Raw genomic sequence first — 26,432 nt, 5'->3', positions numbered from 1 at the left:
AAAAATCATAAGTATCAAAATACTGAAAAACATATTTTCAATGGGAAAGAAGAGACTACATCAAAGCCGCAAAGAATGACACCTTGCCTATGGAAGTTGGTATATAATAGAATTAATCATCAAGGTAATGTTATTTCATCTAATGGTTTATGTTTGAAATTTGTATTTTTCTATTGTGTTTTGTTTACTGATGATGTAATTGATGATCATGAAGGTCGTCAAGGCATTAATGACCACCTTCCAAAGGGACTAAAAAGTTATCCAAGACAATTTAGTAGGTTGCCCTACTATGAGCAGCTACAAATTATGCATTTATTTGATACTATGCATATTGGAAATAATATAACAAAGACATTATAAAAAATATTGGAGGGAAGGCATGACAAAAAAAAAATGGTCAAAATTTGTAGTGACATTCAGGAATCCAATCATGTAATGAAAAATGTCATTCAATTAAATAGCAATGGAGACTAGATTAATATAAGTGTCATTCCTTGGTTATTAACAAACCAACAAAGCAATGCTATAAAAGAAGTCATACAAAAAAATTGATTTCCCACAGGATTTTTTGCGAAGATAAACAATCTCATATCAAAGAAAAGTAAATTTGGGCCAGGGATAAAAACACATGATTGACATACCTTCATTAAGGCAATTCATGTTCTTGTGTATTTACTAAATATCTATATACTATGCAAGTAATTTTCATTGTATTATGTTAGAAAATGATGAAAAGATCATTTGATAATTGTTACAGTACGTTCTAGCTCTATCTATCCCAGACAACTTTGACAATAATGTCAAGCAAGTCATATATGATCTTGGAAAATACATGAGGTACGAAGTGATCTTTGTTCAATTTGTTGTATAGATAATATATTTGCGATTTGTTTTACTTGTTATGTAATATATTGTATATTATTTTGTAAAGTCTCGTTTATATATTTTTGCGTCTTGAATCTCTTCTAGGTGGTTGTCATCTAAAGAAATCCATAAAGAAGATATAAAATATTGGAAGAGAAGAATTCCTCATTTAATGTGTGAAATGCAAAAGTGTCTACCTTCAACTTTTTTCAATGCACAAGAACACTACCTCATATTAGGTCAATGTGGATAGTTGAGAGGCACTTGAAAATTTTGAAGGCTTTGGTTCGACAAAGAGAACATCCTGAGGGTTCTATGGTGGAGGGATATATGGTATACCAATCTATGGTGTACATTGCTGAATATCTTCCTAAGTTTGTAGTAGAGATCCACGTAGATCGCATTTGGGATCCCAACCCCATTAACAAATTCGAAGGGGAGTACTTGACGAGGAAAGGTAGATTGAAGAAAGTGAGAGGTAATTATAAGATGTTATTATAGCTAATTAATTCTTAATCTTCTCAATAAATCAGGTGTAAGTCGTCTATTAATTATTTGTATAGTTGGTCGGGAGTGGGATGCGCTACATTTGTATATTGCAAACAATATTGATTAGATGACGGTGTGGATTGAATGATGTCAACATTCTGGTCGCACATTAACATGGGAAGGTGTGGCTTCATTGGTTAAAGAAGCTCATCGTAATGGAGATTCCAATCTTATGCAAAGGGAAATTGATTTAGCATATGGTTTAAGAGATAAATGGGTAGGTATAATTTTATTAATCACCCATATGTTTATCAACTCACAATGCAATAATTTTAACATGTTAGACATATTGTAGGTCAAACACCACAAGGTTATGTGCTGCAATGGTCATAAATTTTGCATAAAAAGTTGGATGATACGAAGAAAACTTGTGATTCTGGGATAACTACAGTCTTTGAGGTGACCGATATTTCATCTAGTAATGACATACATCCTCAAGAGTCTCAAAATCAATACTATGACATTTTGGATGATATACTTGAGTGTGACTTTAATTCCTTCAAATTAGTTTTTTCATCGTCAAATTGTATAAGCTATGACTAAATAAAAATGATCTTGATAGAACTGTTATTGAACATGATAATGGATTTACAATGGTTAATACAAGGTTGTTTGAGCCAGTTGGGGATGAGCCCTATGTTCTTCCAAGACAATGTGAGTAGGTATTTTACTCAGAGATTCCACATAAACCGGGTTGGTCATTTGTTGTTAGACATGATCCAAGAGGAAGGGCGATAATGTATAATAAGATGTAAGAAGAAGATACCAAAGAAGTAGAAGATGATGTAGATGATGGTGATGGTGATGGTGAGGCGATGGTGATGATGGTGATGTCGATACCGATGACGATGACGATGATGATGATGATGATGATGATGATGATGGTGATGATTATCATGATGGTCATGATGATGAGATGGATGAAGAATAAGATCAATGACATGAATGAAATGTATGCCATTTTTTGAACTTTGTGTTTATTTATGGAATTTGGACTGTTTATTAGCTATGTGATGGATGGTGATTTAAAATACATATGTGATGGATTACAAATTTATGATGATACATTTGACATTTTTTGAACTTTGTGTTTATTTATGGAATGTGACTGTCTATTAGCTATGTGATGAATGGTGATTTATGATACATATGTGATAGATTATATGTTTATGATGATACATATGTGATGCCTATGATGCTCAATTACATATATGATGATACATATGTGATGATTACGATGCTCATGATACATATGTATTTATTGTTTATCAAATTACAAATGTAATTCTTATGATGCTCAATTGTTGGTGTTGATTTCATGTATATATTTTGTGTCATGCTGCCACCCTTGTTGTGAACGGGTAATTGACTATAGACATTGTCAACCCTTTAGTTGAGGATCCTGCACAGTCTACATAAAGCAAAGGTAAAGAATAAAAAATATACAATGATTATGATGATTGCATATTGTTCATGTTGTGTACTATGCAATTTTTAGTATACATACCATGTAATTTTTAGCTAACATAAGATAATTGAATTACATATGTAGGAACCTAAACTCCTTTGATGAGGATCCTGTATAGTCTCATGGATCGACAGGTATACGTCAATACACCCTATAGAAATAGTTTATTTTTAAAAAATTACTAGGAAAAAAAACTTCCTCAGTTCTTCAAACCTCGACATTAGCAACAAATCTAATACAGTTATCAACACTTGAGGCCCCAGTTGGACTTATTCAATTTTTAATCTCAACGTCAACTTCAGGGCCGACTTCTTCATCAACATGACCCTCATTTGCAAAATATCTCTCATTACCAACTAACTCTCTCATTTGCTAGAGTGCAAGTACCACCAAATAGGTATTTGTCAGATGTGTCTTCCTCGAGTGAGGGAAATGTAGGAATAGTCGACGAAAGTGAGACATGTAGTAGGTTTAAAATAGGGAGATCAACTAGAGGTCAAATGATTAGAAGAAAATTCAATAAATGCATAGAATTTTTCCTTGCTCAAGGGGGGTCATGTTCTTATGATGATGAGACCAAAGACGACATCGAGGTGCCCTTGAGGTACAAACATCTAGAGAAACAATGGGTACCTAAGGAACTTCCTCCAATAAACATCGATTTTTGTGTTAATGAGAGGATATATCGCATAGCACCTTTGTCGTTACATGGTTTGTGTAGTACTCCTCCTCATTTGCACTCATTAGACTCATATTTTATTGTTGCTTACTTTCAGTGGATACATTACTATGATGTGTTATTCAGACTTATATGACATTATTTCATGCTTTATCTGGATATGAGATGCATAATTTATTTGCAGTATTTCAGTACTTGTGATTTATGGCATTTTATGGATTATTGCTATGTACTGACACTTTACTTTATCTATGCAATGTGTAATTATATGTTGCGTGTCTGCGAGTGTATTGGATGCAAGGGGATGATTTTCCTTCACTCACTCCGGTGAGATAGGGAACACCACGATTCTCCTTCATCGGTGTGCATGACGTGTTTTCTATATTGTATATATGTATGTGTGGTTCGGTGATGCGGGATATTGTAGGTACAAGTACCAAGTAGGTACAGGGTATTGTCTCCACCTGGCTTCACAGGTCTGAGCATGCCTTATTTTTGTCCAATGGAAGTGGAGGAGGTAGTAGTTGACCCTATTTTACCTTGTTACACTCTTGTGAGTCTCGTCAGTTGGTCATCCTATCATTTTTTTCGGCCTTCATATTTTGTCGTTTGACTTTTTATGAGTCTTTGCTTGGGGTTTGCTCAGTTTGTGTGTTTAGTGGATTTAATTAATTAATTAAATTTATGGAGTTATCTCATAGTTGGTATTTTTGGAATTATGTATTTTATACATTGAGATTTTAAATTTAATTAATTAAAATAAGTTATTAAATTAAGTTGCAAGTTGCATTATATTAGAAATATATCTTATTTAAATTTTAGTGAAAAATAAATTAGATTAATTTCATTTATTGTTCCTAGAATAATAAAAAAAAAAATGAATAAAAAAAATAAAAATAAATGAATAAAAGAATATATTAGAATTAAAGTATTGCTTTATTTTCTTTTTTTAGAAAATTAATTAATTTTCATGGAAAAAAAAGAAAAAAAGAAAAAAAAAAAGGTTATGATTTTTACTTATTGCATGTTAATTTATTCCTTTGGTGGGAATTAAAAAAGAAAAGAAAATTGCTTTTATTACTAAAATTAAATATTAGGTTTTTTGGGAAAAATATGTGCAACCTAAAATTTTAGGTTAAAAGAGAATATATCTTTTTCTTTTTTGGGAGTCACGGGAAGGGGGCAGAGATTTGGTGAAGAAAAATTATTTTGGAAGCAATATTTTGTTGAAGAAGAATTTATCAGAGGATTGCTGGAAGAGGGATTGGCTTGGAAACCTTGTTGCAGGATAAAGCTCATCCACGTGAATCTTCCAGGAAAACTTTACAGGTTGGGGTTGCTTTGTCTGGTGTTCTTTTGTCTTCTTTAAATAAAAATAATTTAGTTTGTTGAATCTCCAATCTCTGTTATGGAGATTCTCATATTGATTCCTTCCTGTATGTTTTCGTTTTTGTGTTGTGAAAATTCATAGGGGGTTATGCTGGCAAAATTTTGCTAGATTCACCCTCCTCTGTTCCATAAAAAGTTTCTCTGTGTGTTATGCAATTTTTGCGTTCTTCCTGGTTGAAGGAATTTATAAAAAAATGGGTGAAGAAATAATTGGATTAGGGAAGATATTTGTGTAAATAAAAATGGAGTAAGTGGGGATGCATTGATTTTTATTTCTGTTGAAAATCAATTTTCTTTTTTGATCGATAACAAGGATATTATATTGCTTAAAATAGAAAAGATTTACATTCAAAAAGAAGATAGACAGTCTGCTATAACATGGGGTCTCGCCCCTACTACAATAAAGGAACTCGAATAGTCACCAACCCAACAAGGCCAACAACCACAAAAAAGGCCACTTACAAACATAAACCCCACAAAAATAAGGACCCGATTAGCCCAGAAAACCTATCTACCAAACCACCCCAATGCCTCTTCCCTTGAAAAGTTAGGGATACCCCGGCTGGGCCCTGCCTCCTACATCTCACTCCCTCCACCTGGCACCGTTCCCGGCCTGCCACCACACAGAGAACCGCACTCCATCACCTTTGTCTGCTTCCTTGGAAGCTAATGCCAAACTGTAGGCCTCCCATACTCATCTAGAGGGGCCTCAGACCGAATTGGGGTCACCTTTCCGCAAATTTTCACTCGTTGAGTCGGCCCCAAATTATGCACATACTGCACAATCTCTCCCCATCCTTTCCTTGCGTCCTCCATCTACAATTAAATAGGACAGGAGGCCGACCAAATGACAAATGACTGCATCACCCCCGCATCCACACCAATCCTCTGCCACAGTCCAACCATCGACTTCAACCCTTCTCCAAAAGTGGCTCGAGCCACCACTTCCTGTAGACCACCCACCCATTTGGGTCTCAACACTAAAGATTTGAGCCGTTGCACTTCCTCCACCGATTTTCCCACCAGCAAGGCCAAAGAACGAACAACGACAAAATGTCAAGGTTAGTTTTTGGCCGACAGTCCAGCGTCAAGAATTCCTCCCCAAACATCAACCTCACTACCCTCCAAAAATCCTCACCATCCACCCTGAAGAAATTCATCAACCTATTGCTCGAGATCAAGCCACGAAAAGCAGGCATTTGACCGTCCGTCATCAATGAAAAGTTTGCCTCCATCCTGACTCGCCTCTGCTCCAAATCCTGAACACACTGCTTACCACCAAAATCCAGCCACTACAAAAAGCCAAGGAACAAAACACCAAGACCTTTAAAAGCCACCACCATCACATGTCATGATTGCTCCACACGGATTGCAGAAAACTAAGCATCATCGCCAGTTGTTCACATTGATTGCCTCCATCATCACCCATCACTGCTAGGCCACTTGAAATGACATCATAGATCACAATTCATGAGGATCTTTACTTCCCATAGGTCCATGGTCATTTCAAAAACAAGCTCGGGTTCACTTTTCTAAGTTAAGCCATACAACCAAAATCAAAATCATGAGGACTTAAATTTCTAAAGTCCTCGAACAATCTAAAATTATTTTCCAAGGAGACATTCGCTTCGACATTTGAAATCTTGTCAGCCTCCAAGTTAGCTTCCCTGAGGATGTGAGTCACCTTAAAATCTTCAAAACCACCCAACAGGAGTTGCATTCTTCAAACATGCTTGTCTAAGTGCCACGCCTCCATTCAGCCTCTAGCTATCCCGTTCACCACAATCTGAGAATCTCCCTCCAAATGGAGTTTCTTCACTCCCAATTTCATAGCCATGAGAATGGCTTCTAACACCACTTGACACTCAACAACGTTGTTTGATCCATCAACCAATCTTTTAGCACCTATGGCCAGAGTGTTGCCACAATCGTCTCGAGAAATTACCCCAACTCCAGAGACCTCTGGATTACCCCTCGAAGCGCCATCAAAATTAATCTTAGTCCACCCTTTATCAGGTGGAGCCCACTCTTGAATTGATTCACCCTTTTTCTGAAAATTAACCCTCAAAAGCCCATTAACAGGCCTATATGGAATTTAATTTTTAATCCCTATGAAAATTTGACTTTTGATTTTTTGTGAAAATGGATCTTTATATGCTGTAAAAAAATTTTGATATTTATTTTATATATTCTTTGTGAATATTTTCCTTAAAAGAAAAAGGGGGGGTTTGTGAAATTTTTATCTATGTATTTAAATTTGGGCATTTATTAAATTTAAGTTTTAAATTTTAAAAAAATATATATAAAAAAATGGGTTTATGGGAGGGGGTCAGTAGTTACTATCGACAATAGCAATGCTACTGTACGATAGCAGTACTACCGGCGGTAGTAGTTGCTACCGTAAGGTAGTAGTGCTATTGATAGTAGTATCTGCTACCGTGTGGTAGCACCTGCTACTGTACTGTAGGGTAGCAAATTAAAGTTGCCAGAACACAATAAATATGCTCCTTGGTTTGCATGCCTCCGGTAATTTTTGTAGAGTTCGATTTTTAATTAATTTATATGTAATATATATATATATATATTCATATATAAGTTTTTAAAATTTTGGGGATTATATCATTTAAAGTAATATTTAATTTTGTACAAATTAATTCATGTTTTAATATATATATATATATTTTGTAATATGAATATATGTATATGATATATATACGATGAATATATATATATACATATATATACTCATATATTTATATTATATATATATATACATATATATATTCATATATTTATATTATATATATATATATATATATATATGTATATGTATGTATATATATATATATAATTAATTCAGAATTTGGGTATTTCCAGAAAAGCTTATATTTTTAGGTTCTATATTTATTCTTGGAAATACTTTAGAAGGTTAATTTTTATGTGCTTAATTTAGCCTTGTTGATCAAATGATAATTCTGCTTTTCTTTTATCAATGAGGTGTATTTTCTTCTAATCTGAAATATCTGTATTTGCAAGTAATTAATGCTTTTTACTGTTTTAAAAAGATTGCCCGTTATAGGATCTTTAGAATAAAGGGTATTCTCTGGTAAAAGCATATTTTGTCGTAAATCTGATTTGAGTTATTGTCTTGTTACTAAGGTTGTTTTTACCCCTTAGTCAGATGTCGTTGTATAACCCTGTGATGCGAGCCATTGTGTGTTATGTTTCCAAATGATCAATCTTGGGTTAGTGATTGTGTATCCTTCACCTGTGGTTTGTTAGGATTAGATATGGCTATCAGTTTCGCCATAGAGTTCTCCTAGAGAGACCTTTCCTGTTAGTGTCCTATGAGAGAGAGTGGCTTTCGAGCGGGGGCCACACCCAAAGTGGATGGCAGGATAACCCTTCGAAAGTCAGTTAAGAAGTGATAACCTAATAATTGATTAGGGGGTGGGTAGCTAAAATATTAAACTAAGATAATGTGCCTCGCACATGGTTGAGTGCTTGTATAGGCTCAGGATGTGGCGAGAAGGTCTGAAATGGAAAATCTACCACCTTGTCTTCGCAAAAGGATTGGTAGGGTCTGCATGATGCTTAGATGGAGTCGGGGGTTCGAGAGAGGTTACTAGGATAACCCAGGATGGGGGCTGGGACCTATGGAGGCCTACCTAGGGTAACCATCATAAACCATGTGATGACACTCTCTCCTTAGAGTCACTAGTGTTTGTGAGTTGAGTAACATGGATGTTTACGGAGTCATGTAGTTTTGTCATACTTGTCTTATTTTGCTTGCTTGAGGGTCTTCTACTATCTCCTAGCACGATGGGGTGGTTCCATTTCAGGATCACATGGTCGGGTGGTAGTGCCACTTCCCATTGGATGTTCTGGATTGTATCTTCAGGCGAGGAAAGGCTTCACTGGTATTTCTTGGTTCGTGGTTCATGTACCAGCTCATGTTCATGATCATTGTTCAGTTAAGACCTTGTGGTCATTGTATCAAACATTTATGTAACCTTGGCATTGTAACTTTTGGATACCGTGGTATTTTTGGAAGCCATGTATTTATGGAAATTGTAATATTATATCAATGGAATGTATGTTAAATTCAGTTGCTTTAATCTTTTGTATGTATGATCTATGGAAAAATAAATGCATTGGAATACTTTGATTCTTTCATTATGGAATTTAAATGTATGTGTTCGACTTCCATTGTGTTATTAAACGTGCAATTGTTATAATTAATGCACTTAATCTTTAAAAAATAAAACATTTCACCCTTTAGTTGCCTAGTTGTGTTGTTTTCCTTTAGGGTTTCTGGCAGGGCATTACATTTGGTATCAGAGCTCAAGATTCAACACTAGGTACTCTGGGTTTGTAGTGAGCCCATTCAACTTGATCTTTTTGCTTAGGTATTAATGTTTGTGTCTCCCTTGTTTTATACTTGTCATAGATCTGAACCATTTTCTCTTTTACAATGCTAGGTCATGGCTAGGAAAGCTAGGGGAGGTGGTAGTAGAGCTGGCTATAGGTGTCTGTGTCTTTGTAGATGCCTTTATTCTCAGTTGTGAGTTGGACCTAGGATCCCTGGTTACTTCAGTTGACCTTGGAGTCATTCCTTTGGGATTCTTATGGAGTTGTGTTGGGGATGGATTGGCTTTCATCTCATAGTGCTCGTGTAGACTATCGCAAGAAGACAATGGAGTGTTTAGATGACCTTGGCAGGGAAGTGGAGATTGTTGGAGTTCAGAGACCGATATCCTTACGTATGATTTTCGTTATGCAACTTAAGCAGTGCATGCGTAGAGGGTGTCAGCTTTTTGCAGTTACTCTTGAGGATGTGGATGAAAAAGAGAACTGATAAATCTCTCTTGATGGTCACCCTATTCTTCGAGAGTATGCTGATGTGTTTCCGTTGGATATTCCTGGTATGTCTCCAAAGTGAGACATAGATTTCTGCATAGACTTGGTTCCTGGTTCTGAACCTATCTCGAGAGCTCCATATCGGATGATTACTTAGGAGTTGAGTGAGTTGAAGTTGCAAATTGAAGAATTGTTGGCCAAGGGGTTCATTCATCTTAGTGTTTCCCCTTGGGGTGTGCTTGTTATCTTCGTTAAGAAGAAGGATGGTTCTCTTTGGTTATGCATTGATTATCGACAGTTGAATAAGGTAACCATCCGGAATCGATATCCATTTCTCCGTATAGATGATCTTTTCAATCAGGTAAAGGGAGCCAAGGTAAAGACTTATTTGTAATTGATTTGAATGTAATATTCTTAGTGAGCCGACCTACACATTTGGTCTTAGGTTTTGTATATATGTAAGATCTCATTTGTGAGATGAGACATGGTATGTAAGGTTATGGTATGGTATTGTAACATGGTATGTGCGAATATTGAAGATCATATGAGAAGACCATAGAGAAGGTTCAAGGAAGGTTTGAAGGTGTTTATCAGAGCTTAACTGGTACTGAATCTAGCATTGGAGATGCTATTTTGAGTAGTACATTATTCTAGGATTTAACCATCCTATTGTCCTTTCTGCATGTGTAGACCCCATTTGTATACACATACAATCTGCAGTAGTATCATCCAATTGTGGGTAAGGTTTCCCACTGTGGTTCTTCCCCTTACAGGGTTTCCATGTTAAAATCTCTGTGTTATGTGTTGTGGATGTTATCTCTCTTTCTGTTTTATGCATTAAGTTTCACTGGTATTGATATTAACTGCTAATTTGTTAACCGTCATTAAGTTTGGTTTACCGGTATTAAGTATCAAGTTTAATTGGGTTGAAATTCGTTGACAACTGATTCACCCCCCTCTTAGTTGCCCTTCCAGTTCCTAATAGTCACTAGTACATTCGGGTCAAAATTTCGACAGCAAATCGTCGTCATTCCGACGCAATTTCGTCACACTACCGACAAAAATAGCCGTCAAAAACTTTTTGTCGGAAGTTCCAACTATCCTTGTGGTCATCGCAATTCTGACATTAGCTCCAACCTTTCTGATGGCCGCCATGGATGATCATACCCAGAAAGAATACCGTCGTGATCTCGGCCTACTATCGGAATTCCGACATCAAAGGGTAAAAATTTTGATAGAGGAGTGTTGTCGGATGCACAACATCCTCGTCGGAACTCTCCTGGAGGCCGTCGTAATTTTAACCCTTTTGTGTCAAAATTACGACGGCCTCCAGGAGAGTTCCGACGAGGATGCTGTGCATCCGATGGCACTCCTCTATCAGAATTTTTACCCTTTGATGTCGGAATTCTGACGGTAGGCCAATTTTTCGGAAATTTTTTTTATAGAAAAAGATTGACATTGGTATCTCTCTTCTATCTCTCTTCTCTATCCCTCTCTACTATCTCTCTTCTCTATCCCTCTCTACTATCTCTCTTCTCTCTCCCCTCTCTGGGTCTCTTTCTCCATCCCTCTCTTCTTCTCTCCCTCTCTACTTCTCTTTCTCTACCCTCTCCAGGTCATTATCTCTTCCTCTCACCCTCTCTTTCTCTCTCACCTCTATAGGTCTCACCTTCCATTCCTCCATCATTACCCATGTTGTCAAGTTGCAAGATATTTCCCAAAGTACTTGGTTGCTAGGGTTGATTTGCTTAAGTGTTGGAGTCAGAGTTAGATGAGACCTGCATGATTAAGCTGTATTAAGTGATCAAGTCACCAAGATCTCAATTGTAAACATGACTAGGTTGTAGGGTTTTATGGTAGCATAGGTCAAGATTGAGGTATGGTGGTCAAGAATTACCTTCCAATGTACAAAAGACATCAAAATGATGAAGAATGAAGACGATGAACTCATAGACGGCTGTTCGCTCAAATTATTGAAATTATTCATCTTATAAGTGAAATCCAGTGTTTGCTTTTGGATAGTTCTGTAATGACGTTAGTAAATTATTTGATTGCTTTGAAGTGCTCCTCTGGAGACAAGGAGTTACACTGGTTTATTTGCCAACTTTGCCTATTCATAACAATGTGCAAAAGTTATGTCTGTGCTTAGCACTGATACTGTTCTAATATTATATAACCTCCTGCTGGTCACTCCCTTCTTTTGCATTCCTTTGATCACAAGGAGTGAGCGTTCTTCTATCTCTAGTCCCCTAATTTCAAAGTGGAGGGCTAAAGCTTAATAATGCGAAGGGCTTTACATTCACTATCCATAATGAGTCTTCCACTTCCTGCAATACCCGGGTTTTCCTTTGGAGCAATGTCAAAATTGAATTTGAATCTGCCTTTCTGTTGTGGAACACATTTTCTATAGGCTTCTTTGTTAGAGTTCTTTTTCATATTCTAAGCTTCAGGCTCATTCCAAGTTTTATTAAGGTTTTTAAAGCCTTAATTTATTCAAAGGTGTCACATTTGTTTTATGGCAATACTATCAAAATCTTTAAAGTGGGGAGCTAAACTTTCATCAAAAGAGAAATAAAAACTTGTGTGGCCTTATAATTCATGAGTTGAAGTTTGAGTTTAACATTTTGGAGGTAATTTTATTAGACTATTCAATGCCCATTCTAACTAAGGTCAATCAAAATTCAAGATAAACCTATGGTAAAGATGAGGATCTTGAGTTCATTGGTAGAGGACTCCACTTTTGATGGGAGAAAACCCTAGTATTCAGTTTGGTAAGCTCTAGTCGAAGGTGCAGTATGACAGCCACGTAGAAGGAGAACCATGACATGTTGCAAAATTAGAAGGGAAATTCTAACAAAGAGTAGCTACGTGTCTGGAACATTCAAAGCATTTCATGTCTGGGCTAGCTATCTTCTTTACTCTAGTCTAGGATTTCACATTTTTGAGAAAGCATGATTTGTATGGATGGTTTGTTTGTTTCAAATGAAGTATAGTCTAGCCTCCACCAAAATAACAATGACAGTAAGGACTAGTAGAGTAGTCTGTTAGAAGGTTTAGACGTTGATAATAGTGTCTAGGTTTTACCCAATTCTTGAATAGCATTAATAGATAATCATAAGTATAGCAAGGAATAGATTACTTAGAGCTTGTAATGAAGAAGGGTTTTGAATTAAAAAGACAATGATAAGAGTTTTTTTACGGTTCAAAACACAAAGACAACCACAATAGAAAATTACAAGTTATAGGGTTACATTGAGTAGGTTTGATTGATTATTGAAGAATATATTGTGTTTCTCTATCAATATATAAGAGGTCTCAAGAAGCTAAAGACAATGAAAACTAATTGATGGGCAATCTTTTGACTGTCAAGAAGTGATTGCCTCAAATGAAAGTAGTGATAAATGTCATTATCAACAAAAGAACAACCAATAAATTATAAATTTGTAGTGAGATCATAGTGCCTAAATTAATCTAAAAGCTTATAAGGATCAGAACCAAGCCATATAAGCTTCAAGAACAATTTGAGAGCATCAAAGACAACAAACATTAGAAATTGTCAAATCAATGACACATAGCAGCCTCATTACAGTCTTATGTTGTATTAAATAGAAAAAGCCAAGTCTAAGATAGTGTTAGAAGGTGTGTGAGAGTCTTCAACATGGATAACTAATAGGTATAACATTGAGAGCAGAAATATATGAGATTTGATGAATGACAGTGGCCATGATATGGAGATGATAGTGTCAAGTATCACTGTCAAAGCATGAATAGAGGTCCTAATTTGAGTCTTTTCAAGAGAGAACAATAAATATGAAGCACCAAGGTCTACAGTCAGATCAAAGACAACCATCTAGAAACCCAAAAAAGAATCAAAAGGCTGTGAAAGGTCAAAATCATAGTATTTCCATAGCCCAAGAAGTTCTAGAAGATGTACAAGGGCAGTTCATAGTGCAAGGTCATAGGTATTTAGTGTCATAATTATTTTCTTCACCCCCAGATCTTGATGAAAGATAAAAGGATGCCATGACACAAAGTGAAAAGCCTATAGCATTGATAAATAGGTTAGCATTATGTCATATGCATACAAGACATCATGAAGTAGATTTGACAGTAATAAAGATGCAACAGTCATCAACTCAAGCATAATGAAGGCATGGACACTGAGCATGCAAAAATATAATTGATAACAGTGGTGAAATGATTAATGTTGTATCACAATTTGATATCAAACTATCTATGAAGATGGTTGTTGAAAGGTTTAGTGTTGGTTTTAAAGGTGAAAACATTGCATGAGGTCTGCCACCATAAAGGAAATACAAAGCTACAAATAAGACAGTGACCATTCAAAGATAAAGCTACAAAGAACTATCAAAGAAACCACAGTCCAATGAAGAATCAAGAGACAACAGGCCTAAGTGTAGTCTCAGATATTTGAAAATGTCATTATGGATAGTTAAGAAAAATAAATGCATTCATGATATTTGCACTCAACAAAAGAGAAGGGTTTGTATTCATCAAAGATTAGTTGAAACACTTGTGAGAGAGAGATCAATATCCATCAAGCCATAAATAAGATAATCACCATTACAAAGCACGATGAGTCAAAAAGGCAATCAAGAATTATCAGTTCAAAGGATCAATAGGTGAATCTTCTCTTGTTGATAATCTCTAGTGATGGTGTATAGGATCCCTGTTCCAATCTCAATGTGCCAAAGCTTGATGAGAAGTCATGGATTAGAAGTTACAAATGCCTTAAACAGTTTTCTATTGAGAGAAACCATATAGTCAAGTCAAGACTCAAATCCACAATGGTAAGATACAAACAACGATGATAGTCAAGGAGTCATTCGTTGTAGGGTTTTCATAAAATTTTAGAATATGGTATGAGCAGTCCAAAGAACTATGACACTTCACTGAAAGGAGCAACATATCAGTCCTTATTGGCATCAATTTATACAAATAACAACTAGGGATGAAGCTACAGGAGACAATCACTATCTTAGTTTAAGACCCTAGAACAATATAGCCCCAATGGAGAAAGCAAAAATCAAAACATAGGAGAAGTCCTAGAATCCCACTAAAATCCTATTTGCAGTCGCAGAGTTGCAAGATCAAAAGCATATAATGGTAAAGATGACCTAGGGTTCTCTTTTTATTATTGAGACAATATTATGTGAATATGATAGTTTAGCAGTCCTCGAATGCATGTGAGTAGTCCCAATGAAGAAACAATACCATCAGGGTATTAGAATAATTTTTGAAACCTATAATCATGTTAGATAAAACCTGCAATCATGTTAGACAAGCATTGAAAGTATAATTCATAGAGCAACCATTTCAACTAGGTTTAGATAGCATATATTCATAACTATTTCAATTTTATGTGAACTACACAATATCTATAATGCATAATTGGAGTTAAACCATAATAGGGCTTGGATGAGAAACATGATAGGGCACCCAAAGCTGTCCACATGCTAAGCCCAAGAGCAGATATACCATCCCTCTTGGCCCCATGTGGCAGTCCGCCATCCATATGAGGTGGTGTGCTTAGTGGGTAAACTTGTACCTGCCCTCCCTATCCATGCTACCTTATCCACCCTTCTATGATTGAGACCCCTTTAATCACAATGGTAGAGGTTGATGGGGAAACCACAATTACATTATGTAGGATCTCCTACCCTATCTCGTTGAATTCATTCCTACACCAAGTGACTATGAACAAAAGCATAGGTATTTAACAACAATGACATGGTCCATGGACTAGTGATCCTCCTCTTGATACTCCATCTACAAATGAGAACATCTCTTATACACATTTCTACTTCAGAATTAAAAGTTGCTTCTTCTAGAACTTTCCATGATTCTTTGCAATAGGATTATATGTCTTCTAGATTCACCCCACTAGGACACATTCATATCAAGCATCTTTACTTTTTTGAAAAGTAGACCACATTTCAGATCTAGATGACACCATAATGACTTTGATTTCCTCTTGCAAGATATTCCTCCATCATGTATTGCTTCTTCAAGGGCTCTCAATGATTCTCTATATAGGATTCTTCGTGTCTATGAGATCCACTTCATTGGGAGGCCTACTTAAACATTTCACATCTGTTTGTGGACTCTCACCTTTCAAACATTTCACATCTTATTGAGCTTCACTTTGTTTTGAGAATAGTTTAATATTCTCTACTTAACAGGGCCAACCACGTGAAGGTGGAAGTTCATTAACACATAAAATTCATTAACTTTCATTAAAACACAACATTCATCAATAATCATCAACACATATCATTCATGAACATTCATTAGCACATAATTACATTCATTACACATAAAAATAAGTCATTATCAAATAAGGTAGATTACAATCATTTCTTTCTTTGTTTTTTCTTTGAAGCTATGAAAAGACTAAGTGGAACATTGGTTTCTTCATCATATTCCCCATCTTCGGAAGTTCTACCCTCTTCTCGTGCTCTTGATGTATGCCTAGTCCTATACAAAGGACGAGGATGCTAAACCAAAGGGGGGTCCTCTGCAATAACAAAGAATTGGGTTAAATTCAAAACATTTTTTTATTATTGTTACAAGTATTTCATTAATTTAAAGAACACAACCATTACACTCTTTACCTGATGGGGCCACATCATCTTCCACATCATTTTGTCTAGCCTCAACCTCGACATGCTGAGCACCCTCTAGATCCTCTTGAGTTGAAATACAAAACGTTACATTAATCAATACACCAATTGCAATTAAATTTGTTTAAAGGAATAACAGTGGTCCTCTTTACCTAATTGGGGAACATCACGTTCTTGATGTTGTCTACCCAGATCATGCTCCACTTGGTTACCACCGACTACATGCTCTAAAATATTAACAATAAAGGTTACATTAATTACTACACTAATTTTTAATTTAAGATGTTTAATTGTATTAATAATTACATAAAAAAATTTGAATAGCAACTGAATACCTCCACTACTAGGATGCACATCCGGACCTTCATGCATAGGTTTTGTTCCACGATTATCATGCTGGATTCCAATGTCACACGCAGTGCTATCATTGCTTGGTTATTTAAAAAAAATATAGTCACTTTATGTTGAAACTTAACATCAAATAGATTATTGGTTAAGTATTCAATTTGAAATAATTTTCATTTAGCTTAATTACCGTTGTGACAGATGCATCAAAATCTTGTGTTTGCCCACTCAATTCTCGTAGCCGTTCAGCCATGGCTATATAGCCTTGCTGGTAGCCAATTCTCTTGTCATCTTCCATGGGCACTCTATTGAATTCAGAGCCCTGCATTTTTGCTTAGTATTGTGAATTTTGCTTGTATTGTTTGATAAAAAAAAAATTGTTTACAATTTATAAATATTTTGATGTGATACTTAATTTACTGATTCTTACAATTCGTGCAGCAAGTTTCATATAACCACCAGAGCCGAGTTTGTGTTGCCCATGCTTTTCTTGTCTTGCCTTGGTTGCCTTTCACATGTCACTCAATCTATGAAAATTTTGAAATATGTTAGATTATATAAATATAATGAATAATTAGTACATATTCACATTCTTAATAGTATCACGTACCTTCTTCTGGCGTCTGGTGGTGTATTTCCTTTTTTCCTTTCAATTCTCTCCTTTGCATCCAAAATTAGGTCCTTCCACTCCCTCTCTGGAATCATAGGGGGACGCTCATACTTTACGTTCTTCTCTAAATGTGTCCTGTATTGGTCCCTCACATACTTTAGATATGTGCCAGCTTTTTCCAGGAGCTTAGTCTTGTCGAATGTGTCATTTCCAAACAACCCTACCATATGGTTTGTGAGTTCATCTTTTAAATTTTTTTCTTGGTCATTCCACCTTTAAAGCAAAAACAAACCTGTTAGATTTAGAAAGAAACTGAAGCTACCTTTGATATAGTTCAAGAAATGGATAAAAGGAAAACTATTCTAGCAATGATATGAAATCAAAATAGTGGATAAGGGTTAGTTCACATATGATGTTCCACCTTTTATGTATGGTGGGCCCAAATATCTGCAATGAAATGTCATTGAGATTTTTATAAAAAATATCATTTCTTGCAAAAAAAACATGGGATCATTAGTCCAAAATGAGTGATCAGTAAGTAAATTACAATTAGACTATATATAATAATATTTTTAAAGTACTTGGAACCTTCTGTATCTTCAAGGGAGTCAATTCTTCGTCACTCACCACCAATGTGGCCTGCAACATTCCCATACTAGCAATACGGGAAGATCCAGGAAATGATGGTATGTTATCAGTAGTACTCGCCTCTGGCACATCCTCATGTGCATCTCCTGCCACAGTAAATGAATCCACTATGAAATGCCTCCAAGAAAGAACACTTCAAGGGTAATAAACACATAATGAAAGAGAGAGAAAAAGAGGGATCTACCACCAGTGGGTGGGTCAACATGAGCCGGTGCAATAGATGATGTCTGCATGCTACGTGTTGCCGACATTGCAGTCGGCAATACAATTGGGCTCGACCTCAGACCCATGTTAGCACCTAAAGAGTAATACATTAAATATGTAAAACATTAAAAAAACAAGTTCACAAGTCCAAAGGAGTGGTTTTAATATATAGAACATGGTCATCACCTGATCTACTCGCAATACCCTGATCATCACCACTAGGATGATGAGGCCCTATAAATTTCTATAAAAACAACACATACATATTTTAGTTAATGACATAAAAGAGATAAAAATATAAACCATTATTGAACTTTTGTTATGATTAAAGCTTTCATTACTGCTTACTTGCAAGTTTTCCATTGTCATCAATAATAGTTGCACCCTCTTTGTTATCTCATCAGTCTGAGGACTTATGGTTGCCAAATCAACAATCTCTTGCCTAATTTTTCTAATATTCTTTTGTACAAATTGCATAGAGTTTGCGCTAAGTGTGATGTCATCAGCGCATAACACTGTCGAGCGCCCCACATCCCTATGGAGGTGCTGAGGTACTTCAGGTTCCTTTCCCTTATCCCAAACATCCATCTGTGACAAGAATATAATTAGCACTATCAAAATTACTTCAAAACACTCAAGAAAAGATCATAATGTAACAGTTTGCTTCTATCTAATTTGTACAATTACAATGAGGTTTACCTACTCCGTAGAAGTGTCAGGACCTACACCCCTATCTATGCTATGTGGTGGATCCATGTGGCCCTGTGACAAAGAAAAAATATATAAACGTTAGTGAAATGAAACCAATAGACTTAGCAAAAAAACTTAAGAATACAATGGTTTATTGGATTCATTAATTGGAAGTTGGCTTAAATGGTATATATATAGTACGTACCACCCCCATGATAGTAACTTTGTTTGTATCTATACGATTCAAATTGTAATCGATTAGCAGCTCTTCCCCTGCACTTATTGATTTTATCGCACATACAAACACACAATTTCCCTCACGTGCCTCAAATATGCAATTGGGTTGCTTATTATTTGACCCAGGTCGTGTACTATTTATAAAACCTGCAATATTCCCTGTTGCTTTTGGCCTTCCATCAATGTATACAGCCACTCATTTAATTTGATCATTATCTTTTTGTTGTATATAATTGGCTGACAGTGCATACCTACGCATACTTTTTTTATTTTGAGCAATCTATATCCAATCATTAGAATTGTAACAAGGTCCAACAAACTCCATCAATTCAGCAACTTTTTTGTAACAGACCTTTATGCTATCCATGGAAAATAGGCCCAAACCATGTAACGACGAAGGTGCTATGCGATATATCCTCTCATTAACACAAAAATCAGTGTTTATTGGAGAAAGTTCCTTGGGTACACATTGTTTCAGTAGATGTTTGTACCTCAAGGGCACCTCAATGTCGCCTTTGGTCTCATCATCATAAGAACATGACCCCCTTTGAGCAAGAAAAAATTCCATGCGTTTATTGAATTTTCTTCTAATCTTTTGACCTCTAGTTGATCTCCCTATTTGAGATCTACTACATGTCTCACTTTCCTCTTCTATTCCTGCATTTCCCTCACTCGAGGAAGACACATCTGACAAATACCTATTTGGTGATACCTGTGCACCATCAAATGAGAGAGTTAGTTGGTAATGAGAGAGATATTTTGCAAATGAGGGTAATATTGATGAAGAAGTCGGCCATAAAGTTGATGTTGAGATTAAAATTTGAGTAAGTCCAACTGGGGCCTCAAGTGTTGATAATTGTATTAGATTTGCTACTAATGTTGAGGTTTGAAAAACTGAGGAAGTTTGTTTTTCTTGTAATTTTTTAAAAATATATTATTTCTATAAGGTGTATTGACTTATACCTGTCGATCCATGAGACTGTGCAGGATCCTTGTCAAAGGGGTTTAGGTTTTTGCACCAACAATTGAGCATCATAAGCATTACATTTGTAATTTGATAAACAATAAATACTGTAGTATCATACGCATCATAAGCATCACATATGTTTCATCATATATGTAATTGAGCATCATAAGAATCACATATGTATCATCATAAACATGTAATCCATCACATACATATCATAAATCACCATCCATCACATAGCTAATAAGTAGTCCACATTCCATAAATAAACACAAAGTTCAAAAAATGTCACATGTATCATCATAAGCATGTAATCCATCACATATGTATTTTAAATCACCATCTATCACATAGCTAGAGGTACATCATGAATTATTTAAGTAATGGCATTAGAATTCAAAACATATGAATTATTTATGTAACCATATAAGTCAAATCAATTTCTATCAAGATATCAATATTAAATAGATAATATAATAATCGCATCTCATAGATTTCATTCATGTCATTGATCTTCTTCTTCATCCAACTCATCATCATCATCATCATCATCATCATCCTCGTCATCATCATCGTCATTGTGTTCTTCATCGTCATCGTCATCACCATCACCGACACCATCACCATCACCATCACCATCACCATTACCACCATCATCAGCAGCAACACCGTCATCATCATCAGCTTCTTCTTCGTGTACATTTCCATCAGGAACATCATCGAGTAACTGTCGATCGTGATCATCTATATCATCTTCTACTTCTTCAGTATCTTCTTCTTCCATCACATTATACATTATCGGCCTTCCTCTTGGATCATGTCTAACAACAAATGACCAGCCCGGTTTATGTGGAACCTCTGAGTAAAATACTTGCTCACATTGACTTGGAAGAACATAGGGCTCATCCCCAACTCGTTCAAACAACCTTGTATTAACCATTGTAAATCCATTATCATATTCGATAACAGTTCTATCGGGATCATTTATATTCAGTCGTAGCCTATACCATTTGACGACGAACATAACTAATTTGAAGGAATTAAAGTCACACTCAAGTATATCATCCAAAATGCCATAGTATTGATTTTGAGACACTTGAGGATGTATGTCATTTCTAGATGAAATATTGGTCACCTCAAAGATTGCAGTTATCCTAGAGTCACAAGTTTTCTTTGTGTCATCCAACTATTTGATGCGAAATTTATGACCATTGCAGCACATAGCCTTGTGGTGTTTGACCTGCAATATGTCTAACATATTAAAATTATTGCATCATGAGTTGATAAACATATGGGTGATTAATAAAATTATACGTACTTGTTGATCTCTTAAACCATATGCTAAATCAATTTCCCTTTGTGTAACATTGGAATCTCCATTATGATGAGCTTCTTTAACCAATGAAGTGACACCATCCCATGTTAATGTGCGACCAGAATGTTGACATCGTTCAATCCACACCGTCATCCAATCAAGATTGTTTGCAATATACAAATGTAGCGCATCCCACTCCCGACCAACTATACAAATAATTAATAGACCACTTACAACTGATTTATTTAGAAGATGAAGAATTAATTTACTACAATAGCATCTTATAATTACCTCTCACTTTCTTCAATCTACCTTTCCCCATCAAGTGCTCCCCTTCAAATTTATTAATGGGGTTGGGATCCCAAATGCGATCTACATGGATTTTTGCTGCAAACTTAGGAAGATATTCAGTAATGTACACCATAGTTTGGTATACCATATATCCCTCCACCATATAACCCTCAGGATGTTCTCTTTGTCGAACCAAAGCATTCAAAAATTTCAAGTGCCTCTCAACCATCCACATTGACCTAGTGTGTACAGGTCCACACAATTCGATCTCCTCAACTTGGTGTATGAGGTAGTGTTCTTGTGCATTGAAAAAAGTTGAAGGTAGACACTTTTGCTTTTCACACATTAGATGAGGGATTTTTCTCTTCCAATATTTTGTATCTTCCTTATGGATTTCTTTAGATGACAACCACCTAATTAAAGAGATTGAAGATGCAAAAATATATAAACAAGACTTTACAAAATAATATACAATATATTGCATAACAAATAAAATAAATAGTAAATATAATATCTATACAACAAATTGAACAAACATCACTACTTACCTCATGTATTTTCCAAGATCATATATGACTTGCTTGATATTATTGTCGAAGTGGTCTGGGAGAGATAGAGGTAGAACATACTGCAACAATTATGAAATGATCTTTTCATTGTTTTCTAACATAATACAATGAAAAGTACATGCGTAGTATACAAATATATAGTAAATACACAAGAATGTGAATTACCTTAATGAAGGTATGCCAATCATGCATTTTCATCCCTGGCCCAAATTCACTCTTCTTTGATACGAGATTGTTTATGTTCATAGCAAATCCTGTGGGAAATCGAATTTTTCGTATGACTTCTTTTATAGAATTGCTTTGCTGCTTCATTAATAACCAAGGAAGGGCACTTATATTAATATGATCTCCATTGCTATTTGATTGAATGACATTTTTCATTGCATGATTGGATTCCACAATGTCACTACAAATTTTAACAATTTTTTTCTTTGTCACGCCTTCCATCCAATTTTTTCCATAATGTCTCTGTTATATTCTTTCCAATATGCATTGTATCAAACAAATGCACAATTTGTAGCTGCTCGTAGTAAGGTAGCCTACTGAATTGTCTGGGATAACTTTTTAGTCCCTTTGGAAGGTGGCCATCCATGCCTTGACGACCTTCAGTATCATCAATTACATCATCAGTAAACAAAACACGATAGAAAAATTCAAATTCCAAACATAAACCATTAGATGGAATGACATTACCTTGACGATTAATTCTATTATATTCCAACTTCCATAAGTGAGGAGTCATTCTTCATGGCTTTGATGTAGTCTCTTCTTTCCCATTGAAAAGATGTTTTTCAGTATTCCAGTACTTATGATTTTTGTGAAGGAAGTGCCTATACTCATCAAACACCTGCTTTCCTAAACTTTTTGAATGACGAGATTTCATCTTTGGACCACAAACTGGACATGCAAATTTTCCCTTTGTTTGAAGACCTACAAGATAATGTATAATTCTATTAAATCTATTAAATCTATTAATTTTTATAATTATAATTATCATGCGCAACTTGAACACTATAACGTACCACAAAAATGTGTTAGCTCTGGGGCATCATGTATTGTCCATACAAGCATCGCATGGAATTGAAATTGTCTTTGTCCTATTGGTCTAGAGATGTCATACATAGTCACACCATTCCATAACTCCAGCAACTCATCGATAAGAGGCTCAATATATACATTCATATCTTTAACTTGGTACTTGCCTAGTGGAATGAACAAAAACATTACATAATTATTATGACCATTTTACTGCAATATTTATAATTAAATGTAGATGACTATTAAATGATAAAATACCCGGAACAATCATTGCCAACATTATGTGCTCCCTCTTTATTGACATCCATGGAGGAATATTATTGTTGATAACAAAAATAGGCCTCACCGAGTAAATAGATCTCAACTCTCCAAATGGATTGACACCGTTCGCTGCCAATGAAAGCCTGAGATTACGAGGTTCTTCTTTAAAGTGTGGCCACTTTTCCTCTATGTCCATAAATGCTGAACCATCCACAGGCATTCGAATAATGTCATCTCGACTTCTATTGCGTGCATGGTAATCCATAAATTGTGCCAAGCTAGTGCACCTGAATAATCGTTGCATACATGGAATAATGGGAATATAATGAAGAACCTTGCGAGGCACCTTTTTTGTTATTTGATCTATTCGATATCTACTGATATGACATTTAGGGCATTCTGTTCCAAATTCATGTTGTTTATGATATATAATATGATCATTGGGACAAGCATCTATTGTTTAATACTCCATTCCAATATCTTTCATAATGGCAGATAATTCTCGGTATGAGCGAGGTAGAATATTTGATGGTGGTAAGAAAAACTCACCTATCAATCTACAACAAAAAAAAAGTTTGAGGTGTTAATATAAAGAATATTAATGGGACATGATTCACCATTTATTAACTGTAATGACATGTATGACACACCTTAACATACGTGAGATTGTTATGTTGGATAAACCATTCATAACCTTCAAGTTCACCAACAACAATACAATAGAGAGAAGAGTTGTTTGGGAGCCTTTGTAAAGGGGCTCATATGCCTTCTCAAGAAGAGGTAAATCATGAACATCAAGGTCATCTTGATCATCATGATCAGCTGTGCTAGTACTAAATGTGTCATGGATCAATGTATTTGTACCATCATCTTCAGTTGTGTTTTCTGGTGCATGATCATCATCTTCCATGGGATCATTATCTTTAGCTTTGATATTCACACCTCCATGTTCCTCCACTTTGAAAACCATATTCTTAGGGTTTTGTTGATCCATACCATGTGCTCTAGGGTGCTCCACCTATATAAAATTGATATACATAAATAAACCGTGATCATGATCTCATTATCAAGTGATTTCTTATGTATATAAATTGTTAAAATGATATAATGAACAACTTACCAGTGGATGATAATCATGTCCCCCTTCAATGTGACCATGCTGCCTACAATGTTTCTTAGCTATTTTGATTAGAAGTCTTCTAGTCTTTAAGCCCTTACAAATTTTGCAGGGACAATAACATTTCCCATCACCTTTTCTTTTCAAGTTAGACCATAATCTAGCAATTGTCTGCTAATTTTGTTCTTCACTGATATTATCTGACATGGTCTTTCTTCATAGGCAAAAAAATCAGGCTATGGAAACTTCAGTGCAAAAGCTTCACAAAAATTGCAAATCAAACCAAAACCATTTAACTCTTCTTTTTCATCTTAAAACATTGAACTTAATAGAGAACATATTTAATGTAGCTGATTGTGTGAATTTTTGAGCATTGTGTCTGCAAATTCTTACTAAAAGTTTGCCTGTTGCAAACTTTCTGAGAGACATTTTTGAGTATTCTAAGCAAAGCATTTATTTTAACATACACTTATTCATCCACATTGTAGGGATAACAATACAAGGCTCACATATTGGTCTAAGAGGATGCCATGGTCTCACAAAGTAACCAAGAACCATATGAAATGATGGTCTTGAATCCACACAAAACTAGGGAGGATCCATACGATTATGTATGACTTTCCCCTTGTTTGTTTAATGGGATTAGCCAGCTCCAAGACATAGCCATCAATAATCACTAAGAATGTACAAGTGGATCGTAGCTACCCATACAACAAACACTTACCCCTATCCTCAAATTTTCCCAATGTTTTATTCCTTATATACACTCATCCAAGGTTATCTATGTCAATCTTGGTGAGGAATCACATCACAAGAAAGAAGGCAACATTTAAAAATAGCAAGAGTTTCACTAAACTACCAAAGATCATAAATATTGAAAGAAAGAAAAAATAGTAACAATAATAAGTCAAATAAATGTGTTCAATTCCAATAGCAAATCAAACATAGCCACAATAACTACACAATAGAGAAAACTCACAATAGTGATTAAACTAATTCAAACAAGATAAAATAAAATTGTTGGCCCATGCAACAAAGATGAGAGATCATCAATAATTGAAGGAAACTTCACAATCCTTAAAAGTGCACATTACATAACTATACGACTAGAAATTGTGGCTAAATAGAGTGAAGATTCATCATGACTCCAATAATAGTCCCTCATGTGTGCATTTGTGGCATGAACACAAAAACTCCCACATGGCATGGCCATGTACCTAATGGAGAAGACATGCCTAGGCTACATGCCCAAAAAACATGACTATAATAATAGTCCCTCATGCATGCATTTGTGGCCTGCACACTACAAATCCTAACATATCATGGCAATACACCTCATAGAGAAGACACATCTAGGGCCATATTGCACATAGCAACGTGCCTCACAAAGAAGACATGCATAGGGCACATGCCACATAGCAATGTGTCTTATGGAAAAATGTGCATGCATGTAACACACCAAAGCTATATGTATACATCATGAGGCACATTCATATGTTATCAAACACAACCTATTATATCTAACATGAGTTCCTCTCTACATGTGTGCAAATCTTCCAACACTAATCGCCACTGAGAAGGAATAATATAAAATGCATCTTCAAATATTTGTGTGTGTGTGTGGAATTGTGTCTTTGAACCCAAATCGCTACCATCAACAACATGTAACCATCACCTACACTATATC

The sequence above is a fragment of the Cryptomeria japonica genome, chromosome 2, assembly GCF_030272615.1.
Source record: "Cryptomeria japonica chromosome 2, Sugi_1.0, whole genome shotgun sequence".
Lineage (NCBI taxonomy): Eukaryota > Viridiplantae > Streptophyta > Pinopsida > Cupressales > Cupressaceae > Cryptomeria > Cryptomeria japonica.
This window is presented reverse-complemented; position numbering follows the sequence as displayed.